This window comes from Moschus berezovskii, chromosome 8 (assembly GCF_049115385.1).
Source record: "Moschus berezovskii isolate FMDL1 chromosome 8, NW_MosBer_1.0, whole genome shotgun sequence".
Taxonomy (NCBI): domain Eukaryota; kingdom Metazoa; phylum Chordata; class Mammalia; order Artiodactyla; family Moschidae; genus Moschus; species Moschus berezovskii.
In genome coordinates, this window is record NC_142467.1 from 100,050,069 (window position 1) to 100,060,275 (window position 10,207).

Sequence of the window (10,207 nt, forward strand, 5' to 3'; positions counted from 1 at the left end):
AAATAGTTAATTGATTATAATGTTGTGAATTAGAAGTTGGCGTGGGGGAGGAGGTGAGGGATCTCAACATTTAGGGATCTATTATCATCCCAGGAAGTGAAGGGGACAGGAGCACGGATTTGAGACTCTGCTTCCCAAATATCTGCAAAACTCTGGAGAAAACATATGAACCCCTGGGAAAAAGAAGGGACCGCGCATACTCAGTCTACAGCTCCTCCCACTAACGAACCCCAGCAACCCCCGGCCTGACTGTCCCAGGGAAGCTCCAGGGCCAGGACTAAAAGCCGCGCGAAGTGATGGACAGGACGCCCGGGGTCCGGTCGCAGGTCCACCGCCCAAGCTGCTCGCCAGAGGCGACTGAGATCCGAGAGACGCTCCGCCCCGATTCCGTACTGCGGGGCAGCACACCATTTGTATTTCTTTCCTTTTGATTCCTTTATCGTGGAATTTTGCAGCTTTTGAAACTACTTTGTATTGGCTTTTGGGGTTATATGATGTATACACCCCCACTTATTTGGTACTTAAATGAAAGAAACCCCGGGGCATTTGGATCTGCAGGAAGTCTGAACTCAATAGCCTCAACCTGAGTGCAAGGACTCAGTCTAAGCACGGAGTGTGAGATGTTTCATTAAACTGTCAGGTGATGAAATAAAAATTCGTATTCTAAGGCAAGCCAAGGAGAACTTAAACATAAAGATTTTTCTCTGCCCTTTGGCCTCCTCCTTCCCCTCTACTCTGTACTGTGTATCAGCATTATGTATCAGCCAAACCTCCCCAACCGGTAGAAATACCTGATCAATCATAGAGCAATATTCTCCTAGTCTCAAGATAACTCCATAAGAGCTAGCCTTCTTGCTTAATCTTGTAAGGGGTCACGAATACCTATGATCCATATTCGTACTTAGTTTGTGCATGTAGACCTGGACTGTGTAAACTGTCAATAATCCATCATTTAACATACAGTCCTCTGTCTCAAAATCTTATATAACTGTGCTTTAACATCTAATAGGCATATATTATGTCCTTGGGGCTTTCTGAGGAGCTGTTCCCAGGTTATAGTCCTCAATGTGGCTCAAATAAGATTATCCATTTCTTTCTTAGATTAATTTTTTCATCAACAGGTTTCACTAAATTCACACTTAACATGGGAAGGAAATTTTATTTAACTTCTTATTTTATATTGGAATATGCTTCCCTGGTGGCTCAGACAGTAAAGAATCTGCCTACAATGCAGGAGACCTTGGTTTGATCCCTGGGTTGGGAAGATCCCCTGGAGAAGTGAATGGTTATGCACTCCAGTATTCTTGCCTGGAGAATCCCATGGACAGAGAAGCCTGATGGGCTATAGTCCATGGAGTCGCAAAAAGTCGGACATGACTGAGCAACTAACACAAACATAGCCAATTAACAATGCTGTAATAGTTTCAGGCGGACAGCAAAGGGACTCAGCCATACATATGTGTATCCAGTCTCCCCCAAACTCCCTTCCCATTGAAAGAAATCTATTTTAGATCAGATTTTTGCCTGCATTTCTAGAAAACTTCAAAATGTAAATGACTCTAATGTCCCTAAGGCAACTAATTCTGATTTTCTCTGATAGAAGAAAAACAGACTTTATGTAAACAGGAAATATCTGGAAATCTGCCCCCACCAGTTTTACTGAGGTATGACTAATAAAACTGTCTGTATTTAAAGATTACAATGTGATGATTTAATATATGGAATTCTACATTTTATACTTGAAATCAGCCAAGACAGTAGATAAACACTTAATCCCCAACCTGCAGGATCTGATGCCAGATGATTTGAGCTAGAGCTGATGGCAATAATAATAGAAATTAAGTGTATCCCTGGTGTCTAAAGGGTTGGGGACCACTGGATTAATTGATATCACCACACACACAAAAAGTAACCATGTGTGGTGATGGATGTGTTAATTAATCTGGAAACTCTAATATGCCTACAAGATTGAATCACAGAACTCTTCTGTATTTAATTTATATGAACACCTTTATTGAGACATAACATACATACCATACAATGCATCACATTCAACAATTCAAAGGTTTCAGTATATTCCCAGATATATGCAATGACTCCCGCAGTCAATGTTTGAAGATTTTTACCATCTCAAAAAGAAATGTCTCTACACTTTTTCACTCTAAATATCCCATCTTCATCTTTCAGTGCCCAGCCTTAGAAAATCTTAATCTACTATCTGTCTCTACAGATGTCCTTATTTGGGGCTTGCAAATGAATAAAATTATGTAACATACGGTTTTTGTGATTGGTTTCATTTATGATTTTTCCAAGGTACATCCATGTGGTAGCATTCACCAATACTTCATTTTATGGCCAAATAATACTTCACTAGATGGATAAAATGTTTTGTTTATCCTCTTATCTCTCATCTGTTAACAAACATTTAGATTATTTTCATTTTTTGGCTACTGTGAGTAACATCGATGTAACTTTCATCTCTAAATTTCTGTTGACCATATGTTTTCATTTTTCATAGGCATATAGCTGAGAAAGGAACTGTGGGGTCATATGATAATTATAGGTTTAATATTTGAGAAACTGCCGGACAGTTGACCAAGTGGTTGCACTATTCGTGAATCAAATATTTAAAGTGTTGATTTTTTTAAAAAGGATCTAACTAGAATTTTGTGTTGAGCAAGATTATCCTTCCAGGGTATGGAAGAGATAAAGACTTTGAGACAAACACATTAGGGAATTTGTCACCAGTACACTGGCTTTGCAAGAAATATTAAAGGAAATTCTTCCCAAGGGAGGCAAATGATAAAGGGAGAGATTTGGAGAAAAAACAAAGGAAAAATATCACTTTTTAAAGTTCTTAAATAATCTGACAGATAACACTGGTTCGAAATAATAATGAAATAATTTGTTTGGTAATTATAACTTATGCAGAAGTAAAATGAATGACAGCAACATTGAAAGGGACAGGGAGAGAGAAACTGGGAATACTCTGTCAGGAAGAATTTATACAACCAGTGAAGTGGTTTAGTGATACTTGAAGGTCAACTTGGGTTAACTGTAAATGTATACTACAAATTCATGAGCAACCAATAATAAAGTAAATAGAGGATAACTGATATGCTAGGAGAAGAAAAAATAGGATCAGGTAAGATTCTCAAAGCTAGAGAAGACGTAACAGGGGAGGCAGAAAACAAACGGGGATTTTTTAAAAAGGCAACAGATAGAAACCACAAAAATTATGATAGGGGGACTTCCCCACTGATCCAGTGGTTAAGACTTCACCTTCCAATGCAGAGGGTATGGGTTCAATCCCTGGTCTGGGAGCTAAGATCCCACATGCCTCTTGGCCAAAAAAACAAACATAAAACAGAAACAAATTCAATAAAGACTTTAAAAGTGAGCCACATTAAAATTGAGTCTAAAAAAATTATGATAGATATTAATGCAACTGTATCAATAATCACCTTGAAAGCCAATGGTCTATAGCAGCAGTGGAGACACAGACATGAAAACAGACTTGTGGACCTTGTGGACACAGTTGGGGAAGGAGAGGATGGGACCAGTTGAGAAAATAGCAAGGAAATGTATACATTGTTGCTGTTGCTATTCAGCCACTGACTCCCTGCAGCCCCATAAACCGCAGCGTGCCAGGCTTCTCTGTCCATCACTATCTTCTTGAGTCTCCTCAAACTCATGTCCACTGAGTCATTGATGCCACCCCAGCATCCTCTGTTGTCCCCTTCTTCTCTTGCCCTCACTCTTTCCCAGCATCAGGGTCTTTTCCAATGAGTCCACTCTTTGCATCCGGTGGCCAAAGTATTGGAGCTTCAGCTTCAGCCTCAGTCCTTTCAATGACTATTCAGAACATATATATTACCATATGCAAAAAGATAGCCAGTGGACATTTTCTGTATGATGTAAGGAGCTCAAATCAGGTGTTCTGTGACAATGTAGAGGAGTGGGAAGGGATGGGAGGTGCGATGGAGGTTCAAGACGGAGGGGACATATGTATAGCTAATGGCTTCCCTGGTAGCTCAGTTGGTAAAGATTCCCCCAACAGTGCAGGAGACCCCAGGTTGATTCCTGGGTCAGGAAGATCACCTGGAGAAGGGATAGGCTACCCACTCCAGTATTCTTGCCTGGAGAACCCCCATGGACAGAGGAGCTTGGCGGGCTACAGTCCATGGGGTCTCAAAGAGTCGGACACAACTGAGAGATTAAGCACAGCATTGCTGATTCATGTTGATGTATGGCAGAGACCAACACAGAATTGTAAGGCAATTATCCTCCAATTGAAAATAAATTTTTAAAAAGCAGCATATAAAATACATCCTGAAAAAAAGTCAATGGTCCAAATACAACAACTGAAAGACAGATACTGTCAGAGTGAATTAAAAAAAACAACATCCAAAACTATGTGTTGTCTGTAACAAACCAACATTAACATCAAAGACAGGTGGAATAAGACTAAGATATGGAAAGATATATCATGTTAAAATTAAAAAATAGTTCAAATATCTAATTTTAGATAAAGTACAGGGATAAAATGAGGTATTACATAATGATAAAGGGGTCAGATCTCTAAGGAGACAAGGCAATCCCTGTGCTTTTGTACCCAATAAAGTGGCAAAATGCATTAGGGAAAAACGGATAGAATTGCAAGGAGAAACAGACAGCTCCACTATTATTACTGCAGACTTAAACACTTCTCTATCCATAACTATGAGAACCAGGAGGGAGAAAATCAGGAAAGCCTCAGTTGAATTGTACAGTGTTCTCAAACAACTGGATTTAACTGAAAACCATTCAATTTAATGGACTAACTCCATTAAACAACAACAGAATATACATTCTTCCCAAGTGCATACTGAAAATTCATGAAGACAACACACATTGTTGAACATAAAACACAACAAATCTGAAGGAAAAGAAATCATATATGCTTTCAGACCACAAAGGCATTAATCTAGAAATCTATAATAGGCATTGGGAACTCCTCAAATATTTGGAGATGAAACAACACTTCTTTTTTTAATGTGTTTATTTATTTGGCTGTGCCAGGTCTTAGTTGCAGCATATGGGATATAATTCCCTGACTAGGGATTGAACCTGGGATTCCTTCTTTGAGAATGCATCGTCTTTGCCACTGGACCACCAGAGAAGTCCCAACAACACACTTCTAAATAATTCACAGATCAAAAGAGACTCGAGCAATTAAAAATTATTTTGAATTAAACAAAATGAAAATGCAATTTATCAAATGTGTGGGATCTAACAAAAACAGTGCTTACAGGAAATTTATAACATTGAAGGCATACACTTGAAGAGAGATCTATAATCAGTTATCTAAGCCTAATCTTACAAAACTAGAAAAAGAACAAATTACACCAAAACTAAACATAAGAAGAAAAATAATAAAAACTGGAGATGAAATCAATGCAATTAGAGGAAGCCAATGGAGAAAAATCAACAAAACCAAAACCAAACTCTTTGAGAATATTAATAAAATTGAGGTACATCCATGCAAGCTGAGGGGAAAATACAGACTATTAATATCAGGAATAAAAAGGGAGAAAATAAACTGTAAAAGCACTTGACAAAATACATTCATAACAGCAAACTACAAACAGAAGGGAAGTTCCTCTTCCTGGGAAAGACTACCTACAAGAAATCTGTGGTCAACAGTAAGTGTAATGGTGAGAAACTAGATACTTTCCTGGTAAGATTAGGAAGAAAGCAATGATGTCCCCTTTCTCTCCAGGCCTAGTCAACTCTGTACCAGGAGTCTAAGCGAATCCAATAAAAGGAAATACAAGGAAAGGAAATAAAAGGTGTATAGAATGTGAAGTAGTAAATAAAACTGTCTTTTGTCACATACGACATGATTATGGAAGAAAAACTCAAAGAATCAACAATAACAAAGAAAACTCTTTGAACTAAAATGAGAGTAGATTAAGGTTGAAGGATAAATGGTAATACAAAAGTCAATACTTTGTCACAAATAATAAACAGTTAATGTACAAAAGTTCATGTTTTGCTATAGATCCAAACAAATATACTCAACTGATCATTGACAAAGGAGCAAAATCAATTTAATGGAAAAAAACAAAACAAAACAGTCTTTTCAACAAATAGTGCCAGGAAAAGCTAGAAAACCACTTGCCGGGAACAAAGATAACAACAAAAAAACCTACCACATCATCAATGTACTTACACAAATCATAAACCTTCCAAAGGAATTAACTGTAGTGAATTATAGATCTTGTATAAGATGAAAAACTACAAAACTCCTAGAACATAATATAGGAGAAAATCTAGGTGACCTGGGCTTTGGTGATTAATTTTTGGAAACAACACCAAGAGCAAGCTCAAGCAAAGAAAAAATTTGTTAAGTTTGACTTCACTAAAATGAAAACTTGTTCTGTGAAACCCAGTGTTAAGAGATTAGAAACACAAGCTGAAGTCTGGGAGAAAATCTTTGTAAAACAAATCAATAAATCAAACAAACAAAAATGGACAACGTATCTGAACACACACCTCACCAAAGGAGATATACAAATGATAAAGAAGCATGAGAAAAAATGCTCGACATCATATGTCAGTAGTAGCTGCAAATAAAAGAAGAATGAGATACGACTAGATACTTACTATTATGGCTCAAATCAAATCATCAAGACCAAACACCAAACAATAGAGAAGATGTTCAGTAACAGGAACCCTCACTCACTATTGGTGGAAATGTAAAATCATATGCCTAGTTTCAGCCGTGAAACTAAAAGATGCTTACTCCTTGGAAGAAAAGTTATGACCTACCTAGACAGCATATTAAAAAGCAGAGACATTACTTTGCCAACAAAGGTCCGTCTAGTCAAGGCTATGGTTTTTCTAGTAGTCATGCATGGATTGTGAGAGTTGGACAATAAAGAAGCTGAGTGTTGAAGAATTGACGCTTTTGAACTGTGGTGTTGGAGAAGACTTTTGAGAGTCCCCTGGACTGCAAGGAGATCCAACCAGTCCATCCTAAAGGAAATCAGTCTTGAATATTCATTGGAAGGACTGATGTTGAACCTGAAACTCCAATACTTTGGCCACCTGATGAGAAGAACTGACTCATTTGAAAAGACCCTGACTGGGAAAGATTTATGGGAAAGATTGAAGGTGGGAGGAGAAGGGGACGACAGAGGATGAGAAGGTTGGATGGCATCACCAACTCAGTGGACATGAGTTTGAGTAAACTCCAAGAGTTAGGATGGACAGGGAGGCCTGGCATGCCGCAGTCCATGGGGTTGCAAAGAGTTGGACACGACTGAGCGACTGAACCGAACTAGAACTGCCTAGTTTGGAAAACAGGCAGTTTCTTAAAACTAAATCCATTCTTTCCATCCACTCTAGCATGACCCTTTCTATTTCCCCAAATGAGCTGAAACTTAGGTTCATAAAAGACCTAATTATGAATTGTTATAAGAGTTTTATTCATGACTGCCAAACCTTACAAGTAACCAAGATATCCTCCAATAAACAATAGAGAAAATGATCATGAGAATATCCATTCAAAGAAATATTGTTCAGTGACAAAAGGATATGAGGTATCAAGCCAAAAAGACATGGAGAAACCTTAAAATAAGATTGCTAAGTGATTATATCTTTCTGGAAATGACAAAACTATGAGAAAGTGAAAGATCTTTGGTAGCCAATGATATGGGGTGGGAGGGAGAAATTAAGAGGTGGAGCACAGGGATTTTTAGAAGGGTGAAAGTACAAGATACAGAAATGAAAGACATGTTATTTCCTAACATCAAAGTCCAGACAGTTTATTGGGTGGGTCAAAAGTTCATTTGGAATTTTTGTGACATCTTATGGAAAAACCCAAAGGAATTTTTTGACCAACCCCATAAAACCCAGAATCAAAGCAATTTTACATGTAGATTTTAATGCATCAATATTAGCTCACTGAATGTAACAAACATACCACAGTCATACAAATTATTAAAAATAGGGCAAAATAACTGGAGGCACAGGGGTTATGTGGGAATTCTGTTTAATTTCTCATCAAGTTTTCTATAAACCTAAAACTGCCATAAATAAGTCTATTAGGAAAAAAAATAAAGACAGATGCATTAATATTCATCTCGGATGATGACTGATAACTGGAAAAGGTCATCTTTCATTCAACTGATTTGAATTTATTTCAATGAGCCATTATGGTACTCTTATGAGGCCTGAACCCTGAGACTTGGAAGAGAGGGTAAAACTCCACTGAATGCCGTGTTCCACCAGATGTCCTGAGAAGTGAAATGAGTGCCTTGCTTACTATCAGCAGTACCTGGGGCTCTGATGTGGATAAGAGTGTCCTGGCGAGGCCTCAACAAATATACAGACAAGTGTTACCTTGATGTACATCGTGGGTACCTAGTAGGGAAGAGATTCCCAGAATTCTTTTATCATCAACTCTTAGATGATCGATCGCCCAGGGATTTGTAAACACATGCTGTCCAAGCCAACTGCTGGTCAGGGCTAAGATGACAGGCTGACGCTAGGTCTGCTGTGAACCCTTGAGTCCCCTCCTTCAGCAGAATGTCCCAACTAAGGTGTGAAGAGCTGGATCACATATGAATGTGGAGATAATCATTCTGAAGTCTATGAACTCTCCTTGCTCTTCACTCAGGGAATCCTAAGGAGCTCACAGGGAGCCTAAGGGTCTGGGAAGGGGTGACCTCCTTCATCACCTGACACCTGGCAAGGGACCCAGGAGAGGGGAGCCCCCCCCAAACAAGTAGGTTATGGTGGGGGTCCCAGAATCAGCTGTATCTTGTCTCACAGGGGTCTCCACAGCTGTGCTGAGCTCTTGGAGTGCTGCTTACAGGCTCCAAATCATAACGGGAATCTGAATGAGGGGGTCCCATGTTCAGGGCTATCTGGTTTCAGCACAGCTCTGTCAGGAGGCATAATTGCAGCTCGAGTGGTGTACAGTGCAGGGCCAGGGCAGGACCTCGGTTAGAAGCCTGTGGACAGCTTCAGGCCTGACAGGAAACTCCAGAGGCAGGAGTGGAGGACCCTGAACCCTCTACCCTGACTCAGGGTCTGACAGCACCAAGGGGATTGCCTGTCATCAGCTTGGGCTTTCGTGGGTTTGTTTTGTACTTTTCCTAAGGGATATAAGTAAGGGATATTCCATAAGATGGTATGGAAAAGCCCAAATGAACTTTTTGGCCAACCCAGTATTTTTTTTTCCCATCCTGTTGAATCAAGTGCCTTCCATGCACCTCCCACTCTGTTGGGCACAACAGTGATTCAACTCAACTGTTCTTTATGTTGATGTTTATTTATTTATTTTTTAGATGACTCCCTCATTCCCACAGTCATTAGCATCCAAAGAATGGATGTGAGGTGCTCTGCCACATTCCCAGCGGGAGATGGCCATCTCCCTCCTGGGAAAGCCATTCTTGAACTCAACTGGTAGGATTTTGCCACTGTCAGGAAGACTCCGACTTGGGATGCCATTCCTGAAGAGTTAAGTGGGAGATGCCCTGGCACCCTGCGCTACGTTTTTTTCTACAGCCCCAGCTTTCCTTGGTCCAACCTGCTCCTTCACAGTGGAAGGGGGAACAGGAAGTTCTGGCCAGGACTCCTGTAACCCCCGACACAGTGGGAGCTCCCTCCTCTCAAGGGCTGAAGCGAAGTGCCACTGAGAGCATGCTACTCACGACGGGGGGTGTCCTCCCCAGAGGCCTCTCCATCCGCCCCCATTCTGAGAAGCCATCTCCCTGAGTGCAGTGTAAGAGCCCTTTCCCCGTCACAGGGGGCCTGGGAAGCCCACGGGACGGAGGGCTCCATCCACAACTGCTGCTCCTTGGGGCTGCGGTGTCATCTGGCCTGGTTCTTTCCAATGCGCCGCCCCCCTGTCAGCGAGCTCCACTCGCTCTGAGCAGAAAGCGAGATGGGGTGAAGATCATCCCCGAGGCTGTTAAGCCTTAGATCACACATGCTCTGATCCGTAGAGGTTCTCTACCTCTGCTTAAAATAATTTTAATTAGGAAAAACTGCTTCAAAGTAAACAATTAAATTGAAATGGTTGATGGGTGCCCAGGAATGCTTAAATGGCAGATTAAAAAACGAAAAGAAAAAGAAAAAAAAAAAACTAAAACAATCCACAAAGAACTCCTAAGTAGGCACTTGCTACAAACTTCAAACTTACAAATACATTGGG